This window comes from Diorhabda sublineata, chromosome 11 (assembly GCF_026230105.1).
Source record: "Diorhabda sublineata isolate icDioSubl1.1 chromosome 11, icDioSubl1.1, whole genome shotgun sequence".
In the NCBI taxonomy this organism is placed as follows: Eukaryota; Metazoa; Arthropoda; class Insecta; order Coleoptera; family Chrysomelidae; genus Diorhabda; species Diorhabda sublineata.
Window position 1 is genome coordinate 14,829,041 of NC_079484.1, and position 17,424 is coordinate 14,846,464.

A 17,424-nucleotide genomic window follows, 5' to 3' on the forward strand; every position below is an offset into this window, starting at 1 on the left:
TCGCAATTCATCTTTTTCGACAAGTTCTTATATCCTACCGACCAGAAGACAAACTAAACATGGTTTTATAGACACTAGCGCCCTCTGCCGGCCAAACGCCAAACTTAACACGGTTTTATAGACACTAGCGCCCTCTGCCGGCCAGACGCCAAACTTGACACGGTTTTATAGACACTAGCGCCCTCTGCCGGCCAAACGCCAAACTTAACACGGTTGTATATACACTAGCGCCCTCTGCCGGCCAGACGCCAAACTTGACACGGTTTTATAGACACGATTTTTTTTTTCGTTATTATTACTATTTCATACAACTTTTATATGTTACACCTCGAACAGTTTCTATTCTCATAAAACTTTAAACTAACCTAACCTAACCTAACCTAACCTAACCTATCCTAACCTAACCTAACCTAACCTATCCTATCCTAACCTAACCTAACCTAACCTAACCTTTTTTTTAGTGTGGATGGGCAAATGTTATAATACCAATCAGAAAGTGTCCCAGATGTGCATCGCTTCACACAACCTAACCTAACATACATCTATCTCTTTATTTTTGGACAAGTACCTATATCGAGCGGCAATCTAATTTCATAATACTTTTTTCCCTTTGTATTACTATTTTCATACAACTTTTATATGTTACACCTCGAACAGTTTCTATTCTCATAAAACTTTGAACTAACCTAACCTAACCTAACCTAACCTAACCTAACCTAACCTTAACTAACCTAACCTATCCTAACCTAACCTAACCTAACCTGTCCTATCCTATCCTATCCTAACCTAACCTAACCTTACCTTTTTTTTAGTGTGGATGGGCAAATCTTCATAATACCAATCAGAAAGTGTCCCAGATGTGCATCGCTTCACACAACCTAACCTAACATACATCTATCTCTTTATTTTTGGACAAGTACCTATATCGAGTGGCAATCTAATTTCATAATACTTTTTTCCCTTTGTATTACTATTTTCATACAACTTTTATATAACACACCTCGGACGGCTTCTACATACAGAACATCTCCATTCAATTTTCGCAATTCATCTTTTTCGACAAGTTCTTATATACTACCGGCCAGAATACAAACTAAACACGGTTTTATAGACACTAGCGCCCTCTGCTGGCCAAACGCCAAACTTGACACGGTTTTATAGACACTAGCGCCCTCTGCCGGCCAGACGCCAAACTTGACACGGTTTTATAGACACTAGCGCCCTCTGCCGGCCAAACGCCAAACTTAACACGGTTTTATATACACTAGCGCCCCCTGCCGGCCAGACGCCAAACTTGACACGGTTTAATAGACACGATTTTTTTTTCGTTATTATTACTATTTCATACAACTTTTATATGTTACACCTCGAACAGTTTCTATTCTCATAAAACTTTAAACTAACCTAACCTAACCTAACCTAACCTAACCTATCCTAACCTAACCTAACCTAACCTATCCTATCCTAACCTAACCTAACCTAACCTAACCTTTTTTTTAGTGTGGATGGGCAAATCTTATAATACCAATCAGAAAGTGTCCCAGATGTGCATCGCTTCACACAACCTAACCTAACATACATCTATCTCTTTATTTTTGGACAAGTACCTATATCGAGCGGCAATCTAATTTCATAATACTTTTTTACCTTTGTATTACCATTTTCATACAACTTTTATATAACACACCTCGGACGGCTTCTACATACAAAACATCTCCATTCAATTTTCGCAATTCATCTTTTTCGACAAGTTCTTATATCCTACCGGCCAGAAGACAAACTAAACATGGTTTTATAGACACTAGCGCCCTCTGCCGGCCAGACGCCAAACTTAACACGGTTTTATAGACACTATCGCCCCCTGCCGGCCAGACGCCAAACTCAACACGGTTTTATAGACACTAGCGCCCTCTGCCGGCCAGACGCCAAACTTGACACAGTTTTATAGACAATAGCGCCCTCTGCCGGCCAGGCGCCAAACTTGACACGGTTTTATAGACACGATTTTTTTTCGTTATTATTACTATTTCATACAACTTTTATATGTTACACCTCGAACAGTTTCTATTCCCATAAAACTTTAAACTAACCTAACCTAACCTTACCTAACCTAACCTAACCTAACCTATCCTTACCTAACCTAACCTAACTTGTCCTATCCTATCCTAACCTAACCTAACCTAACCTAACCTAACCTTTTTTTTAGTGTGGATGGGCAAATCTTCATAATACCAATCAGAAAGTGTCCCAGATGTGCATCGCTTCACACAACCTAACCTAACATACATCTATCTCTTTATTTTTGGACAAGTACCTATATCGAGCGGCAATCTAATTTCATGATACTTTTTTCTTTTTGTATTACTATTTTCATACAACTTTTATATAACTCACCTCGGACGGCTTCTACATACAGAACATCTCCATTCAATTTTCGCAATTCATCTTTTTCGACAAGTTCTTATATCCTACCGGCCAGAAGACAAACTAAACACGGTTTTATAGACATTAGCGCCCTCTGCCGGCCAGACGCCAAACTTGACACGGTTTTATAGACACGATTTTTTTTTCGTTATTATTACTATTTCATACAACTTTTATATGTTACACCTCGAACAGTTTCTATTCTCATAAAACTTTAAACTAACCTAACCTAACCTAACCTTACCTAACCTATCCTTACCTAACCTAACCTAACCTATCCTATCCTTACCTAACCTAACCTAACCTTTTTTCAGTGTGGATGGGCAAATCTTCATAATACCAATCAGAAAGTGTCCCAGATGTGCATCGCTTCACACAACCTAACCTAACATACATCTATCTCTTTATTTTTGGACAAGTACCTATATCGAGCGGCAATCTAATTTCATAATACTTTTTTCCCTTTGTATTACTATTTTCATACAACTTTTATATGTTACACATCGAACGGCTTCTACATACAAAACACCCCCATTCAATTTTCACAATTGATCTTTTTCGACAATTTCATACATCGAGCGAACATCTAATTTCATAATACTTTTTTCCCTTTGTATTACTATTTTCATACAACTTCTATATAACACACCTCGGACGGCTTCTACATACAAAACATCTCCATTCAATTTTCGCAATTCATCTTTTTCGACAAGTTCTTATATCCTACCAGCCAGACGCCAAACTTAACACGGTTTTATAGACACTAGCGCCCCCTGCCGGCCAGACGCCAAACTTTACACGGTTTTATAGACACTAGCGCCCTCTGCCGGCCAGGCGCCAAACTTAACACGGTTTTATAGACAACTTTTATATGTTACACCTCGAACAGTTTCTATTCTCATAAAACTTTGAACTAACCTAACCTAACCTAACCTAACCTAACCTAACCTAACCTAACCTAACCTTAACTAACCTAACCTATCCTAACCTAACCTATCCTAACCTAACCTAACCTAACCTAACCTGTCCTATCCTATCCTAACCTAACCTAACCTAACCTAACCTTACCTTTTTTTTAGTGTGGATGGGCAAATCTTCATAATACCAATCAGAAAGTGTCCCAGATGTGCATCGCTTCACACAACCTAACCTAACATACATCTATCTCTTTATTTTTGGACAAGTACCTATATCGAGCGGCAATCTAATTTCATAATACTTTTTTCCCTTTGTATTACTATTTTCATACAACTTTTATATAACACACCTCGGACGGCTTCTACATACAGAACATCTCCATTCAATTTTCGCAATTCATCTTTTTCGACAAGTTCTTATATCCTACCGACCAGAAGACAAACTAAACATGGTTTTATAGACACTAGCGCCCTCTGCCGGCCAAACGCCAAACTTAACACGGTTTTATAGACACTAGCGCCCTCTGCCGGCCAGACGCCAAACTTGACACGGTTTTATAGACACTAGCGCCCTCTGCCGGCCAAACGCCAAACTTAACACGGTTTTATATACACTAGCGCCCTCTGCCGGCCAGACGCCAAACTTGACACGGTTTTATAGACACGATTTTTTTTTTCGTTATTATTACTATTTCATACAACTTTTATATGTTACACCTCGAACAGTTTCTATTCTCATAAAACTTTAAACTAACCTAACCTAACCTAACCTAACCTAACCTATCCTAACCTAACCTAACCTAACCTATCCTATCCTAACCTAACCTAACCTAACCTAACCTTTTTTTTAGTGTGGATGGGCAAATGTTATAATACCAATCAGAAAGTGTCCCAGATGTGCATCGCTTCACACAACCTAACCTAACATACATCTATCTCTTTATTTTTGGACAAGTACCTATATCGAGCGGCAATCTAATTTCATAATACTTTTTTCCCTTTGTATTACTATTTTCATACAACTTTTATATAACACACCTCGGACGGCTTCTACATACAAAACATCTCCATTCAATTTTCGCAATTCATCTTTTTCGACAAGTTCTTATATCCTACCGGCCAGAAGACAAACTAAACATGGTTTTATAGACACTAGCGCCCTCTGCCGGCCAGACGCCAAACTTAACACGGTTTTATAGACACTATCGCCCCCTGCCGGCCAGACGCCAAACTCAACACGGTTTTATAGACACTAGCGCCCTCTGCCGGCCAGACGCCAAACTTGACACAGTTTTATAGACAATAGCGCCCTCTGCCGGCCAGGCGCCAAACTTGACACGGTTTTATAGACACTAGCGCCCTCTGCGGGCCAAACGCCAAACTTAACACGGTTTTATAGACACTAGCGCCCTCTGCCGGCCAGGCGCCAAACTTAACACGGTTTTATAGACAACTTTTATATGTTACACCTCGAACAGTTTCTATTCTCATAAAACTTTGAACTAACCTAACCTAACCTAACCTAACCTAACCTAACCTAACCTTAACTAACCTAACCTATCCTAACCTAACCTAACCTAACCTGTCCTATCCTATCCTATCCTAACCTAACCTAACCTTACCTTTTTTTTAGTGTGGATGGGCAAATCTTCATAATACCAATCAGAAAGTGTCCCAGATGTGCATCGCTTCACACAACCTAACCTAACATACATCTATCTCTTTATTTTTGGACAAGTACCTATATCGAGCGGCAATCTAATTTCATAATACTTTTTTCCCTTTGTATTACTATTTTCATACAACTTTTATATAACACACCTCGGACGGCTTCTACATACAGAACATCTCCATTCAATTTTCGCAATTCATCTTTTTCGACAAGTTCTTATATACTACCGGCCAGAATACAAACTAAACACGGTTTTATAGACACTAGCGCCCTCTGCTGGCCAAACGCCAAACTTGACACGGTTTTATAGACACTAGCGCCCTCTGCCGGCCAGACGCCAAACTTGACACGGTTTTATAGACACTAGCGCCCTCTGCCGGCCAAACGCCAAACTTAACACGGTTTTATATACACTAGCGCCCCCTGCCGGCCAGACGCCAAACTTGACACGGTTTAATAGACACGATTTTTTTTTCGTTATTATTACTATTTCATACAACTTTTATATGTTACACCTCGAACAGTTTCTATTCTCATAAAACTTTAAACTAACCTAACCTAACCTAACCTAACCTAACCTATCCTAACCTAACCTAACCTAACCTATCCTATCCTAACCTAACCTAACCTAACCTAACCTTTTTTTTAGTGTGGATGGGCAAATCTTATAATACCAATCAGAAAGTGTCCCAGATGTGCATCGCTTCACACAACCTAACCTAACATACATCTATCTCTTTATTTTTGGACAAGTACCTATATCGAGCGGCAATCTAATTTCATAATACTTTTTTACCTTTGTATTACCATTTTCATACAACTTTTATATAACACACCTCGGACGGCTTCTACATACAAAACATCTCCATTCAATTTTCGCAATTCATCTTTTTCGACAAGTTCTTATATCCTACCGGCCAGAAGACAAACTAAACATGGTTTTATAGACACTAGCGCCCTCTGCCGGCCAGACGCCAAACTTAACACGGTTTTATAGACACTATCGCCCCCTGCCGGCCAGACGCCAAACTCAACACGGTTTTATAGACACTAGCGCCCTCTGCCGGCCAGACGCCAAACTTGACACAGTTTTATAGACAATAGCGCCCTCTGCCGGCCAGGCGCCAAACTTGACACGGTTTTATAGACACGATTTTTTTTCGTTATTATTACTATTTCATACAACTTTTATATGTTACACCTCGAACAGTTTCTATTCCCATAAAACTTTAAACTAACCTAACCTAACCTTACCTAACCTAACCTAACCTAACCTATCCTTACCTAACCTAACCTAACTTGTCCTATCCTATCCTAACCTAACCTAACCTAACCTAACCTAACCTTTTTTTTAGTGTGGATGGGCAAATCTTCATAACACCAATCAGAAAGTGTCCCAGATGTGCATCGCTTCACACAACCTAACCTAACATACATCTATCTCTTTATTTTTGGACAAGTACCTATATCGAGCGGCAATCTAATTTCATAATACTTTTTTCTTTTTGTATTACTATTTTCAGACAACTTTTATATAACACACCTCGGACGGCTTCTACATACAGAACATCTCCATTCAATTTTCGCAATTCATCTTTTTCGACAAGTTCTTATATCCTACCGACCAGAAGACAAACTAAACATGGTTTTATAGACACTAGCGCCCTCTGCCGGCCAAACGCCAAACTTAACACGGTTTTATAGACACTAGCGCCCTCTGCCGGCCAGACGCCAAACTTGACACGGTTTTATAGATACTAGCGCCCTCTGCCGGCCAGACGCCAAACTTGACACGGTTTTATAGACACTAGCGCCCTCTGCCGGCCAAACGCCAAACTTAACACGGTTTTATAGACACTAGCGCCCTCTGCCGGCCAGGCGCCAAACTTAACACGGTTTTATAGACACAAGCGCCCTCTGCCGGTCAGACGCCAAACTTCACACGGTTTTATAGACACTAGCGCCCTCTGCCGGCCAGATGCCAAACTTGACACGGTTTTATAGACACGATTTTTTTTTCCGTTATTATTACTATTTCATACAACTTTTATATGTTACACCTCGAACAGTTTCTATTCGCATAAAACTTTAAACTAACCTAACCTAACCTAACCTAACCTAACCTAACCTAACCTATCCTAACCTAACCTAACCTAACCTAACCTTTTTTTTAGTGTGCATGGGCAAATCTACATAATACCAATCAGAAAGTGTCCCAGATGTGCATCGCTTCACACAACCTAACCTAACATACATCTATCTCTTTATTTTTGGACAAGTACCTATATCGAGCGGCAATCTAATTTCATGATACTTTTTTCTTTTTGTATTACTATTTTCATACAACTTTTATATAACTCACCTCGGACGGCTTCTACATACAGAACATCTCCATTCAATTTTCGCAATTCATCTTTTTCGACAAGTTCTTATATCCTACCGGCCAGAAGACAAACTAAACACGTTTTTATAGACACTAGCGCCCTCTGCTGGCCAAACGCCAAACTTAACACGGTTTTATAGACACTAGCGCCCTCTGCCGGCCAGACGCCAAACTTGACACGGTTTTATAGACACTAGCGCCCTCTGCAGGCCAAACGCCAAACTTAACACGGTTTTATAGACACTAGCGCCCTCTGCCGGCCAAACGCCAAACTTAACACGGTTTTATAGACACTAGCGCCCTCTGCCGGCCAGACGCCAAACTTAACACGGTTTTATAGACACTAGCGCCCTCTGCCGGCCAAACGCCAAACTTAACACGGTTTTATAGACACTAGCGCCCTCTGCCGGCCAGACGCCAAACTTGACACGGTTTTATAGACACTAGCGGCCTCTGCCGGATAGACGCCAAACTTAACACGGTTTTATAGACACTAGCGCCCTCTGCCGGCCAGACGCCAAACTTGACACGGTTTTATAGACACTTTTTTTTTTTCGTTATTATTACTATTTCATACAACTTTTATATGTTACACCTCGAACAGTTTCTATTCTCATAAAACTTTAAACTAACCTAACCTAACCTAACCTAACCTAACCTAACCTAACCTAACCTAACCTATCCTAACCTAACCTAACCTAACCTAACCTTTTTTTTAGTGTGGAAGGGCAAATCTACATAATACCAATCAGAAAGTGTCCCAGATGTGCATCGCTTCACACAACCTAACCTAACATACATCTATCTCTTTATTTTTGGACAAGTACCTATATCGAGCGGCAATCTAATTTCATGATACTTTTTTCTTTTTGTATTACTATTTTCATACAACTTTTATATAACTCACCTCGGACGGCTTCTACATACAGAACATCTCCATTCAATTTTCGCAATTCATCTTTTTCGACAAGTTCTTATATCCTACCGGCCAGAAGACAAACTAAACACGGTTTTATAGACACTAGCGCCCTCTGCCGGCCAGACGCCAAACTTGACACGGTTTTATAGACACGATTTTTTTTTCGTTATTATTACTATTTCATACAACTTTTATATGTTACACCTCGAACAGTTTCTATTCTCATAAAACTTTAAACTAACCTAACCTAACCTAACCTTACCTAACCTATCCTTACCTAACCTAACCTAACCTATCCTATCCTTACCTAACCTAACCTAACCTTTTTTCAGTGTGGATGGGCAAATCTTCATAATACCAATCAGAAAGTGTCCCAGATGTGCATCGCTTCACACAACCTAACCTAACATACATCTATCTCTTTATTTTTGGACAAGTACCTATATCGAGCGGCAATCTAATTTCATAATACTTTTTTCCCTTTGTATTACTATTTTCATACAACTTTTATATGTTACACATCGAACGGCTTCTACATACAAAACACCCCCATTCAATTTTCACAATTGATCTTTTTCGACAATTTCATACATCGAGCGAACATCTAATTTCATAATACTTTTTTCCCTTTGTATTACTATTTTCATACAACTTCTATATAACACACCTCGGACGGCTTCTACATACAAAACATCTCCATTCAATTTTCGCAATTCATCTTTTTCGACAAGTTCTTATATCCTACCAGCCAGACGCCAAACTTAACACGGTTTTATAGACACTAGCGCCCCCTGCCGGCCAGACGCCAAACTTTACACGGTTTTATAGACACTAGCGCCCTCTGCCGGCCAGGCGCCAAACTTAACACGGTTTTATAGACAACTTTTATATGTTACACCTCGAACAGTTTCTATTCTCATAAAACTTTGAACTAACCTAACCTAACCTAACCTAACCTAACCTAACCTAACCTTAACTAACCTAACCTATCCTAACCTAACCTATCCTAACCTAACCTATCCTAACCTAACCTAACCTAACCTAACCTGTCCTATCCTATCCTAACCTAACCTAACCTAACCTAACCTTACCTTTTTTTTAGTGTGGATGGGCAAATCTTCATAATACCAATCAGAAAGTGTCCCAGATGTGCATCGCTTCACACAACCTAACCTAACATACATCTATCTCTTTATTTTTGGACAAGTACCTATATCGAGCGGCAATCTAATTTCATAATACTTTTTTCCCTTTGTATTACTATTTTCATACAACTTTTATATAACACACCTCGGACGGCTTCTACATACAGAACATCTCCATTCAATTTTCGCAATTCATCTTTTTCGACAAGTTCTTATATCCTACCGACCAGAAGACAAACTAAACATGGTTTTATAGACACTAGCGCCCTCTGCCGGCCAAACGCCAAACTTAACACGGTTTTATAGACACTAGCGCCCTCTGCCGGCCAGACGCCAAACTTGACACGGTTTTATAGACACTAGCGCCCTCTGCCGGCCAAACGCCAAACTTAACACGGTTTTATATACACTAGCGCCCTCTGCCGGCCAGACGCCAAACTTGACACGGTTTTATAGACACGATTTTTTTTTTCGTTATTATTACTATTTCATACAACTTTTATATGTTACACCTCGAACAGTTTCTATTCTCATAAAACTTTAAACTAACCTAACCTAACCTAACCTAACCTAACCTATCCTAACCTAACCTAACCTAACCTATCCTATCCTAACCTAACCTAACCTAACCTAACCTTTTTTTTAGTGTGGATGGGCAAATGTTATAATACCAATCAGAAAGTGTCCCAGATGTGCATCGCTTCACACAACCTAACCTAACATACATCTATCTCTTTATTTTTGGACAAGTACCTATATCGAGCGGCAATCTAATTTCATAATACTTTTTTCCCTTTGTATTACTATTTTCATACAACTTTTATATAACACACCTCGGACGGCTTCTACATACAAAACATCTCCATTCAATTTTCGCAATTCATCTTTTTCGACAAGTTCTTATATCCTACCGGCCAGAAGTCAAACTAAACATGGTTTTATAGACACTAGCGCCCTCTGCCGGCCAGACGCCAAACTTAACACGGTTTTATAGACACTATCGCCCCCTGCCGGCCAGACGCCAAACTCAACACGGTTTTATAGACACTAGCGCCCTCTGCCGGCCAGACGCCAAACTTGACACAGTTTTATAGACAATAGCGCCCTCTGCCGGCCAGGCGCCAAACTTGACACGGTTTTATAGACACTAGCGCCCTCTGCCGGCCAAACGCCAAACTTAACACGGTTTTATAGACACTAGCGCCCTCTGCCGGCCAGGCGCCAAACTTAACACGGTTTTATAGACACAAGCGCCCTCTGCCGGTCAGACGCCAAACTTCACACGGTTTTATAGACACTAGCGCCCTCCCCCGGCCAGATGCCAAACTTGACACGGTTTTATAGACACGATTTTTTTTTCCGTTATTATTACTATTTCATACAACTTTTATATGTTACACCTCGAACAGTTTCTATTCTCATAAAACTTTAAACTAACCTAACCTAACCTAACCTAACCTAACCTAACCTAACCTATCCTAACCTAACCTAACCTAACCTAACCTTTTTTTTAGTGTGCATGGGCAAATCTACATAATACCAATCAGAAAGTGTCCCAGATGTGCATCGCTTCACACAACCTAACCTAACATACATCTATCTCTTTATTTTTGGACAAGTACCTATATCGAGCGGCAATCTAATTTCATGATACTTTTTTCTTTTTGTATTACTATTTTCATACAACTTTTATATAACTCACCTCGGACGGCTTCTACATACAGAACATCTCCATTCAATTTTCGCAATTCATCTTTTTCGACAAGTTCTTATATCCTACCGGCCAGAAGACAAACTAAACACGTTTTTATAGACACTAGCGCCCTCTGCTGGCCAAACGCCAAACTTAACACGGTTTTATAGACACTAGCGCCCTCTGCCGGCCAGACGCCAAACTTGACACGGTTTTATAGACAATAGCGCCCTCTGCAGGCCAAACGCCAAACTTAACACGGTTTTATAGACACTAGCGCCCTCTGCCGGCCAAATGCCAAACTTAACACGGTTTTATAGACACTAGCGCCCTCTGCCGGCCAGACGCCAAACTTAACACGGTTTTATAGACACTAGCGCCCTCTGCCGGCCAAACGCCAAACTTAACACGGTTTTATAGACACTAGCGCCCTCTGCCGGCCAGACGCCAAACTTGACACGGTTTTATAGACACTAGCGGCCTCTGCCGGATAGACGCCAAACTTAACACGGTTTTATAGACACTAGCGCCCTCTGCCGGCCAGACGCCAAACTTGACACGGTTTTATAGACACGATTTTTTTTTCGTTATTATTACTATTTCATACAACTTTTATATGTTACACCTCGAACAGTTTCTATTCTCATAAAACTTTAAACTAACCTAACCTAACCTAACCTAACCTAACCTAACCTAACCTAACCTAACCTATCCTAACCTAACCTAACCTAACCTAACCTTTTTTTTAGTGTGGATGGGCAAATCTACATAATACCAATCAGAAAGTGTCCCAGATGTGCATCGCTTCACACAACCTAACCTAACATACATCTATCTCTTTATTTTTGGACAAGTACCTATATCGAGCGGCAATCTAATTTCATGATACTTTTTTCTTTTTGTATTACTATTTTCATACAACTTTTATATAACTCACCTCGGACGGCTTCTACATACAGAACATCTCCATTCAATTTTCGCAATTCATCTTTTTCGACAAGTTCTTATATCCTACCGGCCAGAAGACAAACTAAACACGTTTTTATAGACACTAGCGCCCTCTGCCGGCCAAACGCCAAACTTAACACGGTTTTATAGACACTAGCGCCCTCTCTCTCTCGGGAGAGCCTGTAACTCCTAGAGAGCGCGTCCCCGGGTGGCGGATAGGGGAATGCTTCCCAGATATGGGTGGTAGGGCGGAAATCAAATACGCCCCGTGGACCAACAGGAAAAATCTGCAGCGTCTGACCCAGAGTGGGCGGCTGCAAACAGCGACGGCTCCCCAGGTTAGGGGCGGCTGAACCTACACTCACCAAGACGTCTGGCCAACGTGGTGTTTTATGGCTTAACCCCTCTCATATGAAGACATACCAAAAACAATGGCCCCCAGTGCCCAGCGGCTCGAACGACCCTGGCCAAGGTAGCGGTCAGACCAGTCGTAGAGCAGGGGGTGCTAAGAATCCCTGGGTAAAACAAGGCTGCCAACTTCACATTGCAACTTATAACGCTAGGTCAATTGGAAATGAGGAAAGGTTAACGGAACTACAGTACGAACTGGACAGAATAAACTGGGATATTCTGGGAATATCAGAAACAAGGAGAAGAGGTGAAGAATCCATTAGACTAAGATCAGGACATATCCTATTCTACAAAGGAAGAGAAGATAATAGTTTGGGTGGTGTGGGTTTTCTTATCAACAAACGAATCTCCCCAAATCTTCAAATACTTAAAACCATATCAGATAGAGTAATATACATAACACTTAAGATTAACTCCAATATAACAATTAAAGTCGTTCAAATCTATGCCCCAACAAGTAGTCATGAGGACGAAGAGATCGAGGTGCTGTATGATGAAATCACACAGAGCCTAACAGAAAATAAGACAAGATACACGCTGATAATAGGAGACTTCAACGCAAGAATAGGAGAGCAGTGTAATAGCTCACAGTATGTTGGACAATTTGGACTGGGGAAACGAAATGAAAGAGGGACGATGCTTGCAAATTTCCTGGAAAAAGAACAACTATACATAATGAATACGTTTTTCAAAAAAAGACCTCACAAAAAATGGACCTGGGCCAGCCCGGATGGAATTACAAAAAACGAAATAGACTACGTGCTGACACCAAATAAACATATCGTCCAAGAAGTTGACGTTCTTAATTCCTTTAATACGGGCAGCGACCACAGATTAGTCCGGTGCAGGATCGTATTAAACACAAAATTGGAAAGAGCAAAAAAATTCAACAGCACGCAATACCGTATAGATCCTGATACAATAAGAGACAACAAGTCAGTATATAGCAAAAGATTGACAGAACGACTAACAAAGGAAACAACATCATCACACGAGAGCTTGGACGAAACAAACAATAGACTGGTAAAAGAACTGAAAGAAACAACTACAAGTTTAGTATCATCAAAAACTAAAAGAATAGAAAAGTTTACAACACAAACCAAACAGCTACTGGAAAGAAGGAGAGAGCTCATTAAAGACAACAAAAGGAATACAGTAGAGTATGCCGAACTAAACAAAACAGCAAGGAAAATGGCCAAGCAAGACATACGAAAGTATCAAGAAAATCGAATAGAGGAGTTGATACAGAAAAACAGAGGTCTGAACATCTTTAAAAAAGAAAACGCACATAAAAAAGAAATGATCAAATTGAGAGACGGACAAAGTAACATAACAGAAGATCGAAGAGAGATACTCAAGGTAACAGAGAAGTTCTACACAGGTCTGTACGAGTCCAAAATAGACAATGAGTATGTTAGAAAAGCAAACAGTGACCATAAAAACAGGATATGTAACGTTGGCTCCGAGGATCTACCTGAGATTGAAGAGGAAGAAATTGTAAAAGCTTTAAATCAACTAAAAAACGGAAAGGCGGCAGGTGACGATAACATCATACCGGAAATGTTGAAGGAAGGTGGAAGCCTACTGATAAGAGAGCTTAAATCATTATTTAATACATGCCTAACCGAGGGAAGAATACCACAGGATTGGAACACCGCGATAGTCATACTGATATATAAGAAAGGTGATCCAAGCAACCTAGAAAACTATAGACCAATCAGCCTGCTATCACAGATCTACAAGCTTTTTATGAGAATAATAGCAAACCGCCTTGAATTCAAACTCGACGCATACCAACCCTATGAGCAGGCGGGCTTCAGAAAAGGCATGAGTACAATAGAACGTCTCCACACCGTAAGGACACTGAACGAAAAAGTAACGGAATATAACATCCCATTATGGATTGCCTTCATAGATTTTAGAAAGGCCTTCGACACAGTTGAATTTTGGGCAATTATGAGGTCAATGAAAAATGCAAGAATAGACCAACGATATATTGACATTATACAGACACTAAACGACAACTCAAAAATGAAAGTAAGGCTATATGAAGACACTGAGGAAATCATAATTAAAAGAGGCGTTAGACAAGGAGACATTGTGTCACCCAAATTGTTTACACTGGTGCTAGAAGACGTTTTTAAGAGCCTACATTGGGAAGACAGAGGAATTGATATATCGGGAGAAAAACTAAGTAACCTAAGATTTGCCGATGACATTGCCATTTTTGCCCCAAACAGTGAAGAATTAGAATACATGCTTATAGAACTACAACAAGAAGCAAGAAAAGTAGGCCTAGAAATGAACATTTCTAAAACCAAATTCATGACAAACCAACGGACAAACAAAGAGAGTATAAATGTGCGAGGACAACAGATAAAGAAAGTGAACTCTTATATCTACCTAGGTCAAGAATTAACATTGGGTAAAACCAATCAAGAACTTGAAATTAACCACAGAATACATCTAGGATGGGCGGCCTACGGGAAGATGCGACACGTCTTCAACTCCAACCTACCCCTCAAACTAAAAACCAAGGTTTACATGGAATGCATTCTCCCAGTAACAACCTACGGATGTGAAACATGGGTCCTAACAAAGAAAATCTTGAATAAATTAAAGGTACATCAAAGATCAATAGAACGGAAAATGATAGGAATAACGCTTAAAGACCATAAAACCAATGAGTGGATAAGAAATAGAACCAAAATCGAGGACATAGTGAGGCGAATAGGTAGTCTTAAATGGAACTAGGCCGGACATGTTGCTCGAAATAACACCAACTGGAGCGGAAAAATAACAAGATGGAGACCTTGGGGGGAGAAAAGAAGCACCGGCAGACCACAACAAAGATGGTATGATGATATCAAGAGAACAGCCGGACTTAACTGGTACCAAGTGGCACAGAACAGGGAAAACTGGAAAAATATGAGAGAGGCCTATATCCAAAGGATAGAAAACGGCTAGAAGAGAAGAGAGAGAGCGCCCTCTGCCGGCCAAACGCCAAACTTAACACGGTTTTATAGACACTAGCGCCCTCTGCCGGCCAGACGCCAAACTTAATACGGTTTTATAGACACTAGCGCCCTCTGCCGGCCAAGCGCCAAACTTAACACGGTTTTATATACACTAGCGCCCTCTGCCGGTCGGACGCCAAACTTGACACGGTTTTATAGACACTAGCGCCCTCTGCCGGCCAGACGCCAAACTTAACACGGTTTTATAGACACTAGCGCCCTCTGCCGGCCAAACGCCAAACTTAACACGGTTTTATAAACACTAGCGCCCTCTGCCGGCCAGACGCCAAACTTAATACGGTTTTATAGTCACTAGCGCCCTCTGCCGGCCAGACGCCAAACTTGACACGGTTTTATAGACACTAGCGCCCTCTGCAGGCCAAACGCCAAACTTGACACGGTTTTATAGACACTAGCGCCCTCTGCCGGCCAAGCGCCAAACTTAACACGGTTTTATAGACACGATTTTTTTTTTCGTTATTATTACTATTTCATACAACTTTTATATGTTACATCTCGAACAGTTTCTATTCTCATAAAACTTTAAACTAACCTAACATAACCTAACCTAACCTTTCCTATCCTATTCTAACCTAACCTAACCTAACCTATCCTAACCTAACCTATCCTATCCTAACCTAACCTATCCTAACCTAACCTTTTTTTTAGTGTGGATGGGCAAATCTTCATAATACCAATCAGAAAGTGTCCCAGATGTGCATCGCTTCACACAACCTAACCTAACATACACCTATCTCTTTATTTTTGGACAAGTACCTATATCGAGCGGCAATCTAATTTCATAATACTTTTTTCCCTTTGTATTACTATTTCATACAAATTTTATATGTTACACCTCGAACAGTTTCTATTCTCATAAAACTTTAAACTAACCTAACCTAACCTAACCTAAGCTAACCTATCCTAACCTAACCTAACCTAACCTATCCTATCCTATCCTAACCTAACCTAACCTAACCTAACCTAACCTTTTTTTTAGTGTGGATGGGCAAATCTTATAATACCAATCAGAAAGTGTCCCAGATGTGCATCGCTTCACACAACCTAACCTAACATACATCTATCTCTTTATTTTTGGACAAGTACCTATATCGAGCGGCAATCTAATTTCATAATACTTTTTTCCCTTTGTATTACTATTTTCATACAACTTTTATATAACACACCTCGGACGGCTTATACATACAAAACATCTCCATTCAATTTTCGCAATTCATCTTTTTCGACAAGTTCTTATATCCTACCGGCCAGAAGACAAACTAAACACGGTTTTATAGACACTAGCGCCCTCTGCCGGCCAAACGCCAAACTTAACACGGTTTTATAGACACTAGCGCCCTCTGCCGGCCAAACGCCAAACTTAACACGGTTTTATAGGCACTAGCGCCCTCTGCCGGCCAGACGCCAAACTTAATACGGTTTTATAGACACTAGCGCCCTCTGCCGGCCAAGCGCCAAACTTAACACGGTTTTATAGACACTAGCGCCCTCTGCCGGTCGGACGCCAAACTTGACACGGTTTTATAGACACTAGCGCCCTCTGCCGGCCAGATACCAAACTTGACACGGTTTTATAGACACGATTTTTTTTTCGTTATTATTACTATTTCATACAACTTTTATATGTTACACCTCGAACAGTTTCTATTCTCATTAAACTTTAAACTAACCTAACCTAACCTAACCTTTTTTTTAGTGTGGATGGGCAAATCTTATAATACCAATCAGAGAGTGTTCCAGATGTGCATCGCTTCACACAACCTAACCTTACATACATCTATCTCTTTATTTTTGGACAAGTACCTATATCGAGCGGCAATCTAATTTCATAATACTTTTTTCCCTTTGTATTACTATTTCCATACAACTTATAT